The sequence below is a fragment of the Pygoscelis adeliae genome, unplaced genomic scaffold (genome assembly GCF_000699105.1).
Source record: "Pygoscelis adeliae isolate BGI_AS28 unplaced genomic scaffold, ASM69910v1 Scaffold127, whole genome shotgun sequence".
In the NCBI taxonomy this organism is placed as follows: domain Eukaryota; kingdom Metazoa; phylum Chordata; class Aves; order Sphenisciformes; family Spheniscidae; genus Pygoscelis; species Pygoscelis adeliae.
Window position 1 is genome coordinate 1,708,281 of NW_008825208.1, and position 11,175 is coordinate 1,719,455.

The window sequence follows — 11,175 nt, forward strand, 5'->3', positions numbered from 1 at the left end:
AGCTACTCACATTCTAAACAATTCTTTTAAGCTTTGATTTAAAGTAATTTTTCAAAGAATAAAATAAAGAGAAAAGAATAATCATAGATATAAGACATGCTTCAGTTTGTATAATCCTGTGACAGATGTGCTCAACCCCTGACCAGACTGGCGGTGATTTGATGCAGGCTCTGGAAGGGGTAAAGGCCTGAGCTGTAGCCAGGCGTAAACTTGCCTAGTTTCAATCTCTTCTCTGAAAACCCATAAAGGAGCAGAGTGACCCAGTGAGCATTGATGCATATGAGTTTGGAACACCGATCATGTGATTGACACATGAATAGCAGGTGGCTTTTTCAAGACTCATTTATCAAGGAACGAAGAACATTGTGGGTACAAGGAGTCTCATGAATACCTTTTCTATCGTGTGTGATTTGACTGTGAGCCAACCACTTTATCCCATAAATATGGCAGCCTAGGTGAGCCTTCTTTGAGCTCTCCCTGCTAGGCAGCGTGGCTGCATGGTGTTGGTCTCCCCTTGAGCTGGGACACCTCTCAAGGATGCTACTTGAGGCACAGACACCTTTTACCAATGACAGATCTTCGGTAAGCGACCAATATCACACATAACCTTGTAGTATGGTAACTTTGATTTTTGTCTTGGTAACTTTGATTGCATGCTAATGAAATTGATGCTAATGAAACATTGCATATACAATCCCTTAGACATAAACCATTGACCAAGTCTGAGACTAGGTTTGGACCTATCTGCAGCTAGACTACTCTCTGAGGAGGAGTTTAGAAAGCAAGGGGGTCCACTGAACCTTGTGACTCAACGGAAGGGTGTTCCTTACACACCTTTGTGTCTCTGGTCTCTCTGTGAATCATTCTAACTTGAGTGTAACTCAATTTTCCTTTGTATGTTTCTTCCATGCAGTAATTAATAGAGTGAACCTTGCCATTGAAATTTGTTAAGTCACACTTTTACAACATCATATTAAAACCACTTTTGCTAATAGCTTTTTGGTGATTCTTTAAGTGATTTAAATCAATCATTCCATGACAAATCCTAAATCTCATAATGTTATGCCCAAAAGATTTAGATCTTACAGTAAGAGCATTATTTAAAAAAAAATCAGCAACCAACAAGCACATATTATTACTAATGTACAGCAGAGGATTATGTATGTAGCTGCAAGTCTATGAATTATGGAAAAGAAGGAAAAAATCTTTATTAATGAACTTTAATGATGAGAACTGAAATTGGACAATTATTAATTTATTTTTGGTCCAAAATATCTCCAGTACTTTACTTTCCCGGAGACTTCTGTATACAGTGTTGCCTCTTTTCCTGTCACTGTGCACTTCTGAGGGAAGTGAGGCTTTAAAAGAAATCTTTAGGAAACTAAAATCTTAGCACCACTGTTTGATTTTAACCTTTATTTTTCAAAATGCAGCTGTGGAATGATTATTCAGAGTGATGTTGAAGTTTGGGGTTTTGGTTTTTTTTTTTTAATGCCATTGGTAGTTGGAGAGCAAGTGGTCTTTTTTTCCAGTGGGTAGAGTGGAGTTATAATGCACTCACAGTAACAGTGTTTGAAGTATTTTAGCTACATTACTAATTATTTTTCCCTAAAAAAAACACATATGTAGAAGTGGAAATACTTCACCTTGTCTTTATGTAAGCAACCAAATATAACAAAGCTGCTCATTTTTCAATAATTTCTGGAGAACAAGTCAGTGTTCATCTTATTGTGATATTATTATCATGAATAAAATCTCTCTGTGAGATGCTAAGACCTGTGCCACAGTGGAAGGCTTGCATAAGTATGGAAATCTTTAAACTCCAACAGGTGTGGTATGGGCCTGTGACTCTCTTTGCAAGAAAAAGCCAAAACTCTATGGACAGTGTTTGATGCCTATTTCTCAGGATTTCTGTGACTACAGCGGGGCCTTAGTTAAGCTGAAATGCAAAATAAACTTCACATGTTGTTTATCAGTCAGTTTATCAGTCTCTTCTCCCAAGTAACTAGCAATAGGAGAAGAGGAAATGGCCTCAAGTTGCGCCAGGGGAGGTTTAGATTGGATGTGAGGAAAAATTTCTTTCCTGAAAGAGTGGTTAAACATTGGAACAGGCTGCCCAGGGAAGTGGTTGAGTCACCATCCCTGGAGGTATTTAAAAGACGTGTAGATGAGGCGCTTAGGGACATGGTTTAGTGGGCATGGTGGTGTTGGGTTGATGGTTGGACTCGATGATCTTAGAGGTCCTTTCCAACCTTAATGATTCTATGATTCTATGATTCAGGTAGCTATGTCCTGACCTTAGAAAGGAAGTTCCAGTGACCTACAGTCTAGTGGACCCTTCTGTTATCTCACCTTTTTGCTTCAGTAACTCCCCTTCTCAAAAGACTGATGGCGCATGCCTGAACATGCTAACCAAAAGTAAAAAATAGCAACCTTACCTTTCTGCTTTAAAAGAAGAAAAGCTGAGCTATTAAAGAAGACCTCAGAACCCAAGGCTTCATTAATGATTTTGGCACTGCAAAGATCATTAGTTAACTGTAGATTTGTAAAACCAAGCACATAACTAGAGATGCTGTGAACTGTGGTGCTAATTATGAGATGAAAAGGCTCTGGATTTAAATAAGGACTGTGAGTTTTGCCTTAACCTGGCTGTGAGAAGAAATAAACAAAAAACAAACTTTATTAATGAAGGACACTGTAATAGTTTGATAACGTGTCTGCATTGTCCAGGGGCCTCTATCTCTGTAATACTCTTATGAATCCCTTGTTTTGAAAATGCTGATATTTGCTGGAGTAATTCATTCCAGGTCTGTGCTTGAATAAACGGGTGATATCTGTTCCTCATTGTGGTATACATTTAAAATGAAACTTATGGGTCCTGAGATATGGGATTCATTGCAGATGAAAGGTGACAGGTGTAAAAATGGCAAATAGTTTTCTTTGTTAAATATGTTTTTCTTGAAGAAGGCAAGCTTTACGTGGAGACTGCAAATGTCATCTTTGCTGTTAAGCTACATAAAGGTGCATATTTCACTCCTTCAAGTCTCCTGTGATACATTTCAAAAGAATTAATGTCCATATTCTGATTTCAAGAGCAGTGTTTTTAAAATACTTTTTTCCTTTTTTTCCCCTCCTTTTTTTACCCAGAGAAAGTGCATTAGTTGCAGAAGTCTCTCTGAAACAACTACAAGACTTAGCTCATTTCAAAGTGGTAAATTTTTGCTACCAGACTGTTGTGGTTCAACCCAGCAAGCAGCTAAACACCACACAACCGTTTGCTCACTCCCACCCAGTGGGATGGGGGAGAGAACTGGAAAAAAAGGTAAAACTTGTGGGTTGAGAAAAAGACAATTTAATAGGACAGAAAAGGAAGGGAAAATAATAATAATGATAAAAGGATATACAAAACAAGTGATGCACAATGCAATTGCTCACCACCCTATGACCGATGCCCAGCCAGTTCCTGAGCAGTGGCCCCGCCCCCCCAACCAACTCCCCCCGTTTTTTTGTTCAGCATGATGTCACATGGTGTGGAATGTCCCTTCGGCCAGTTGGGGTCAGCTGTCCTGGCTGTGCCTCCTCCCAGCTTCTTGTGCACCTCCAGCCTCCTCACTGTCAGGGCAGTGTGAGAAGCTGAGAAGTCCTCGACTAGTGTAAGCACTGCTCAGCAACAACTAAAACATCAGTGTGTTATCAACATTGTTCTCATCCTAAATCCAAACCACAGCACTGTACCAGCTACTAGGAAGAAAATTAACTCTAACCCAGGTGAAACCAGGACACAGGCTCAACTGAAAGAGACAGCATAGTCTAACTGTAATTTAAAACACGCAGAATATAAAGCGGCTAATTTCTTTAGAAAGATCACAGCTTTCCCATGGAACAACACATGTTGGTGTGTTTACTGAAAATTTGTTCGGGGTTTTGTTTTTTTTTTTCAGAGTTAACAAACACTGTGTATGTTGCCATAGCTTCTCTTCTTCTTTTCCCCTTACTATCAATCCAGTCTCATGGTAAGTGCAAGGGCCAGCTGGAGGATCTGTGATAGATTTTACCCTCATGTGCTGTGACTGACACTAACTTCTCACATTGCATTTATCAGGAAAGGTATGCAGTGCTGCTCTCTTGCTGGTACTTATTCTTGTTGTACTGTGTATTGAAAATAGGTAAGACATGATAGGAAAATCTTCTACCTTATCTTTTTTAAGATTCTATAGTCTACTAGCAAGCATTTTCTCAGCTGAGGTACCATATGTAATTAGTTGAGAAAACACCGTTCTTTTTTTGTGGCAGAGATTATATCCATTCCCTTTTTACAGTAAACTGACAGGCTGATTAGAGAACATTTGCCATATAGGGAAAACTATATTGCTGAAAGACAGGTGAGGCATGTTTAAATACCTGGATTTTCAGCTGTCCACAGCCAAAAATGTAAAATTACCAGAAATTTGAAAGAGCACAAACAAAAATAAACAGAAGAAACTCGTGAAGTGGTCTAAATGTCTGTCCACAGTTATGTGGAGAGCACAAGCTCTTTCAAAAGACCCTCATGGCTCACCAGCAACCAGCTCATGCACATATTTTCATATGTATTAGAAACTTGAGAAGGAGTTTTTAGCAATGACTCAGTAGTTACTCATGACTTAAATTATGGGAAGATGACTGTATGTGTAAATATTGTAGGGTTGTCAGGATATGAGTTAGGAAAAAAAAAAGATCTATGAAGATTAAGGGTGCAATAGACTTTGCACATGTATTGACTTTACCTGTCTTAACTTTTTTTTTTTTTTCCAGTTTTCAGTGTTCTCCTGGGCATTATTAACAAACTCCTTTTACAGTCCTAGACACATGAAAAAAAAAATATTTTAGAGTATTTTTAGGAAAAAAAAGTCAAAGGAAAACATTTCAGAAACTTCTCTTTCTATAGAAGTAAACATTTTTTAAAACAAAAAGAAGTGCCACAAGTATTCATTTGACACTTGCCCTTTTTCAAGCTGTCAAGAAAATTCAATCAAAGAATCATATGAAAATGCATTTTATGTTGATGTAAAAAATGAAAACTTTATCCAGCTTTGTCCATAATGTTTTCCTTCTGCCGTTTGCTCATGGGAAAGTCAGTCATATTAGGATTTTGCACTGTAATTCAGGGCAAGCTAGGCAGCTGCTGCCCACAGCTATTTCCATGCAACAACATGATAAGATCCAGCCTGCCTTACCCTGACACTAAACAACTTCCCTCAACCCAATTTACATGTTTTCCTTCCAATCACTACAGCAGCTCTAATTCCTAAGTAATCAAGGCTGGCATGAAATGGGGCAGAAGTGTTACTGAAGTCCTGACACTGAATAAGGAGACAAGCTAGGAGGTGAGGATAGTAAAGAAGTTTTATGGGTAGAAAAGTGGAATGGACACTAATAGAAGTCATGAATCCTTTTGCTGCAGAGATCATAAAGGTCAGTCTATATCTGAATCAGTTCTGTGTATGCACATTACTATTTGAGTTCAAGTGTACCTTGCTCCTGTTTAATTTAACAGATTTAGTTAAATGGGTACAATGTGTGATATTGTTATTTTTCTTGAACAGAAGTGACCGAACATGGAGCTCCTCCTAAATTAAATAGCTACACTATTTTTCCATTTTCAAGCCCACACCAGTGGATTATCAGAATTAACTCATGGGATGCAGTCTGATTCCCAAATACCACTTTCCCAGATGTCTGCCAGATCACACATGGCCAACTCAAAACCTATGCTGCCTAGTTCTAGTTCAAACAGGGAATGATTATATCCGTATACTCAGTGAATGTCCTGGTGGTTGTCACTGATACTCATTTCACAGCTGCAAAAAAGAAGCTTGTAAGAGAATGAATTAACAACAGGTCTGGAAACAAACCAAAAAGCCATTAGCTCTAACTTCCCATGTGATGACAGAGCGGTTATGACTCTTATTCATCATGGCAGCAGTTTTTACTGTAAATCTCCACACACAGTGTATAAATGTATTCCCGTAACATGCTGTGTGGTATAAAACTGTTATCTTCCTCTGAGATTCATCAGGAAAGCTAGCTCAGACGGAGCTAGGTCTCTGAAGGCTCAGCAGTCTTAGTCAAAGTCTTTGGTTAGACTATAAAAGGATCATCTTCCACTAATGAGTCATGTCTTACATCTATTGGGAGGAGGGGTTCCTGAGTCAGCTCACCTTCTTTGGATCACGGTGAAAACCTGCATGGGAGCTGCGGATGTGCTTTGGGGTTATGCGAGTCACAGCCCTCTCTCCCAGGCCCTCCATCTCCCCCATGCTGGAGCGCTCACCTTCACCTTTCCTTCTTTTTAAATGAAATGAGAAAGCTGTTGAGGCATTCAGCCATCCCTTCCATCCCTGAGACTGGGCGGCTGGGAAGACTACACACTTCCCAGTCTTCTGCTGGGCAGTTTGCAAACCCAGATATACAGCTTCTTCCCAAAACATGACAATTTTTTATGTTTGACCTCTTTAGGGATTTGCATTAGGCTGATCTCCAGCTTCAGCAGAAATCTTCTGTAATATCTCTGTCACCCTGCAGGTATTCATTTAGCACCTTAGAAGTGCTATAACACTAATGCTTACCAAAGCTGATAGAGTGATCTTTGAATGCTCCCTGAGCACACTGCATCTGCTATGACCCAGGATAACCATTTTACCAAAGGGAATACTGCTCCTGGAAAAGGTCCAAGCAGAATAATGAAGCACGGGCAGTACTAATGTATTTGAGTCCCTTTCTGGATCCTCACTACACAAGGGAAATTGCTCGATACCTACAATTCTTTAGCAATGGGCAGCTCTGTTCCTTTACTACACCTGTGTTGAAAATGGGTTTGTTTCAAAAGGATGAGATGGTTTCTGTCCACCCTCTGTTCACTGGCAAGCACTATAACTACACTATAAATTCCACTGTTATGAGTGCTCATCCAGTAGATGCTGTGTTTTAGCAGCTGTGTCTGGAGTCAGGACAGTTTGTACGCTGAGAACGTATCTGGCCACAGTAGCATTTAAAAACAATCAGACTCATCTATGGTTCCTAATAGTGCATATATATAGGTGGGCAGAATTAGCATTAGAAAAAACAGGAGTTGATACACAAATGTTCACGTGTTCCCTGAAATTCATTATTAATGTTTCTTCCGTTCTTTATCATGTGTGTCAAGTTATCTGATGTCTTGGGTTTTTTTTCATAAACCCTGGACTTTTCTGAATGGTGCAAATAAAAAGTACTGTTTCTTTAAAGAAATGTGATAATGAAATGCTAGAAGAATTACCAGTGTGCTTTAAAAGGCAGTGTAATGTGAAGGACCATCCCTGAAATCTGTTATTTTAAAAGTCCATTTAAAACATTTTAAATTCAGTTGCAAATAATGCTGTGTAGGAATACTGTTGGAAGAGACTGATTTTTTGTCTCAGTCCTTAAACTGGGGAATATTAAAATTAATATTAAACCCACTATATATATGGAAAGAATTGGAGAGCTGATACCTACTGTAGTCAGACCTATCTTCTGCTTACAGTCACTCTTAACACTCAGCTAGACTAAGATGAGTTCGGAGATAGTTAACTGAATTGGCTAGCTGACTGATTGATTAAGCCCTTGATGTTTTCAGCTGGCATTTTTCATTGTTGACTTATAGTTTCCCACTGATGCTTCAGTGCAGCAGAATCCCATAATGCTTCAAGTGTTAATCCATTTACATGTCCCTCTGACTGCAGAATTTCCAAGACCATCAGGAGAACACACAAAGGCAGAGACATTAAATGTAAGAGAAAAACATCAATAGTGTTTTCTTATCAAAGCACAGAGGAAGAAAAAAAAAATTGGTTTGTCACCACATGTACCTTCAAACATTTTAGGTTGTCTCCAGGGACCGTGATTTGAACATCATCAGTTTTATACAAGACCTAGAAGGGCATAAGAAAGCTAAAAAACTATGACAGCAACAAATGTAGTTTTTATTAGAATGAATTTCAACTCCAGATAACTGTAGGGCTGAGTCATGCTACTGAACATTGTTAGTCCCAAGTGCTCTGTGAACAGCAATGTCTTTGCACAACTTTTTCCCCCATTCATAGAAATGACTGTAAAGAGAACGATCACTTTCAATTATGAAAAAAGCCAGATGCAGAATGATAATTTCCTTTCTTCTTAGTTTCTTATTCAAGAAAAAGATTTTTATCAGATTTATGGTAGAGTAAGATGGACACAAGAGTGCCAGATGACTGCAGTGACAAAACATAAAACTACAAGTAATGAAGAGTCTAAGAAAACTGTCTGCAATCTATGTCCTGAAAACTGTTTTTCTAGGATGGGCTTACACTTCATCTAAAAAGAGCCATCTTTTATATAGTTTTGTCACGGAGCTGGTAGAACCAACTATGTATACCTGACAATACTCCTCAAAACAAAGAGAAAATTCTTAAGGGAAAGAAAAAACTTTGTGGTTTATGGAACTAATGTCACATTCAAAGAACATTATAATACGGAGAGATAAAGTATTGTGTATGGATTTCATATGCAGAGCTCTGAGTTGTACCAGGAGAGAGGGAAGCAAACACAGATTCACCTTACACTGTTCAGCAAAGATCCACAGAAAGTGTGTTAAGGACGATGTAGCTGAGATACGGGGTACTCTTGGAAAAATGATTTTTAACAGAAGCAAGCAGCAGATGTAGCAGTTTATTCATATAAAAAGGAGCCAGAAAATCTGCTGAGAGCAGTGTATGTGTGCTCAGCGACGATGGTGATGCACCACCTATCATGGTCCCCAGCATCCACCGGAGAAACTACCTCAGCACACCAGAGACATCAACCTGGATGGGGCTCTCAAGGGAGAATGCGAGTCTCCAGGTGTGGGGCTGAAGGCAGTGCAGCAGCGTGGGGCCTCACTGAGGCCAGGACAGGGCTGAAGGTGTGCTTGTTCATAGGCAGTGTGTACTGGTGGAGGATCTCTATTGCCATGTAAAGCCGCTGCAGGAGAAGGTGAGCAGGCTGCACAGTGTCATATCCAACAACAAGGAGCTCAACTGAGTCATCTCTGAACAAGAGCTGAACCATTCAGCTGTCCAAAAGGAGGGGCAGGCAGAGTCTGTGATTATTAGGCAGGGAAATAGAGTCCTTCAACGATGAAGGCTGGGGGGTGGCAACTTCTTGTACCAGGAGGACTACTCCTGCTCCACCTGTAGATCTGCAACTACACATCAGGTAGAACTTTCTGACAACAGTGGAAGGTCTAGAAGCTGTGACCAACAAAGCAAGCACGCCAGCAGAGCCTGAGCCCAGTAGCAGCACCAGGAGGAAGTGGTGAGTGTTCGTAGGTGGAGGACTCTCTGCCACAGGGATGGGTGCCCCATCTGCTGATCTGACCTGCTGTGGAGGATGGCTGCTCCTTGACAGGGGCTTGGACATTGTGGAGAGACTCCTGGTGCTTGTCCAGTCCTTGGACTGGTCCATGTTCTCCCTCATGGCCACTAGTGATACTGCCAAGGAGACATGGAGCGTTCCAGCAGTGACTGCATGGCTCAGGGGATGAAAGCCAAGGGCCCAGGGGCCCAGAAGATGTCTCCTCCGTCCTGCTGGTAAGGGGAAAGGGCCTGAAGAGGAGTAGATGTGTCCTGCAGGTCAACAAGGGGTTTGCTCATGTCCAACTTGGTGTGCACCAGGACCTCCAGGTCCTTTTCTGCCAAGCTGCTTTCCAGCTGGATGATGCTCAGCATATGCAGATGCCTGTAGTTTTTCCTTCCCAGGTGCAGACTTTGCACTTGCCATTGTGAAACATCATGGGGTTCCTGTGGGCCCATTTCTCCAGCCTGTTTAGGTCCCTCCGGATGGCAGCACAGCCCCCTGGCCTGTCAGCCATTCCTCCCAGTTTTGTGTCACCTGCAAACTTACTGAGGGTACACTCTGTCCCTTCGCCAAGATGATTAATGAAAATGCTAAGCAAAAACAGTACTGATCCCTGGGGTACACCGCCAGTAACTGGCCTCCAACTAGATGCTATGCCACCATAGCGTCTGGGCCTGTCCATTCAGCCAGTTTTCAACCCACTGTGGATTGAAGTGAGCTCAAGAAAAGTGAGCTTTTCATGGAGTCCTTTGCTACAAGTGTATCAACAGGGGAGGGATTTTCAGACAATCTGCCATTGCAGGCAGCCCACAGAAACGTTAACAATGCTCTTCCACCAGGTAGGAGAGCAAATGCAGAGCAGAGGCTGCTCCTTGGTTGTGGGAAATTGCTCCCTCTCCAGTGTGTTGGGTCCAACAAGGGACTAACCAGTGACAGCAAGCTGCGGGAATCTTCTGGGTCAGTTTGAATTTCCAGATTTGCAGTAGAAATCACATGACAACTAACTTTCTGCTTCCAGTCAGTCTGGGGAAAAAATCTAGCAGCTAGCAGCATGCCTCACATTTCTTGAATGGCAAGAGGAGAGCTTCCCTACCCTTAATCTGCCTCTTTTTCTCTCTCACACGCACACTTCAGGACCTTTTTCTAGAATATGCTCAAGGTTTTAATCTTTCCTGAACTGGTCCATTTACCAAATTCCTGCAGCTATGCACCCTGGGCTCATCACCTGGGGATGACCATCAAGGGCCATGTGGTCACAATTCATTGCTCAGTGATGTCACAATCCATTGCTCCATGACATCACAATGGGATAGTTCCCCAGGCATCTATGGCACTGGGAAAGCCCAGCTCCAACATAGGGCTGAGAAAGGTCTGGTGTCCCCTGGTCAGTGTGTGCCAGGCAATGGGGCGACACAGCGCTGGTCATCCCCAGGGTCAGTGCCTGCTGGGAGCGACGAGAGCAGAATTTGGGAAGAGGATGGAGGTCAGGCGTTTTCCCTGTTGGAACTCCTTCTGGCCTGGGAGCTCCTGGGCAGCAGCTAGTGGCAGTGCCTCCCTGGGGCAAGAGAGAAGATACACCCCATTGACCAGTTCCTCCACTGGTGGTCATTAGTGGGCAGACAGGCAAGATAAATGAGGAGCGACGCCTGAGTGCTTATAAAGAGGTGGTGGAGCAAGTTCATCCTTTTTAAATTGCTGTTGTCCATTTGACCTGGGTATATACCTGTCCCCATTTCCTACCCACCTAATGGATCAGGATGTGCACATCAGTATTTTATTTTATTTTTTTCTTTGAAAGCATCT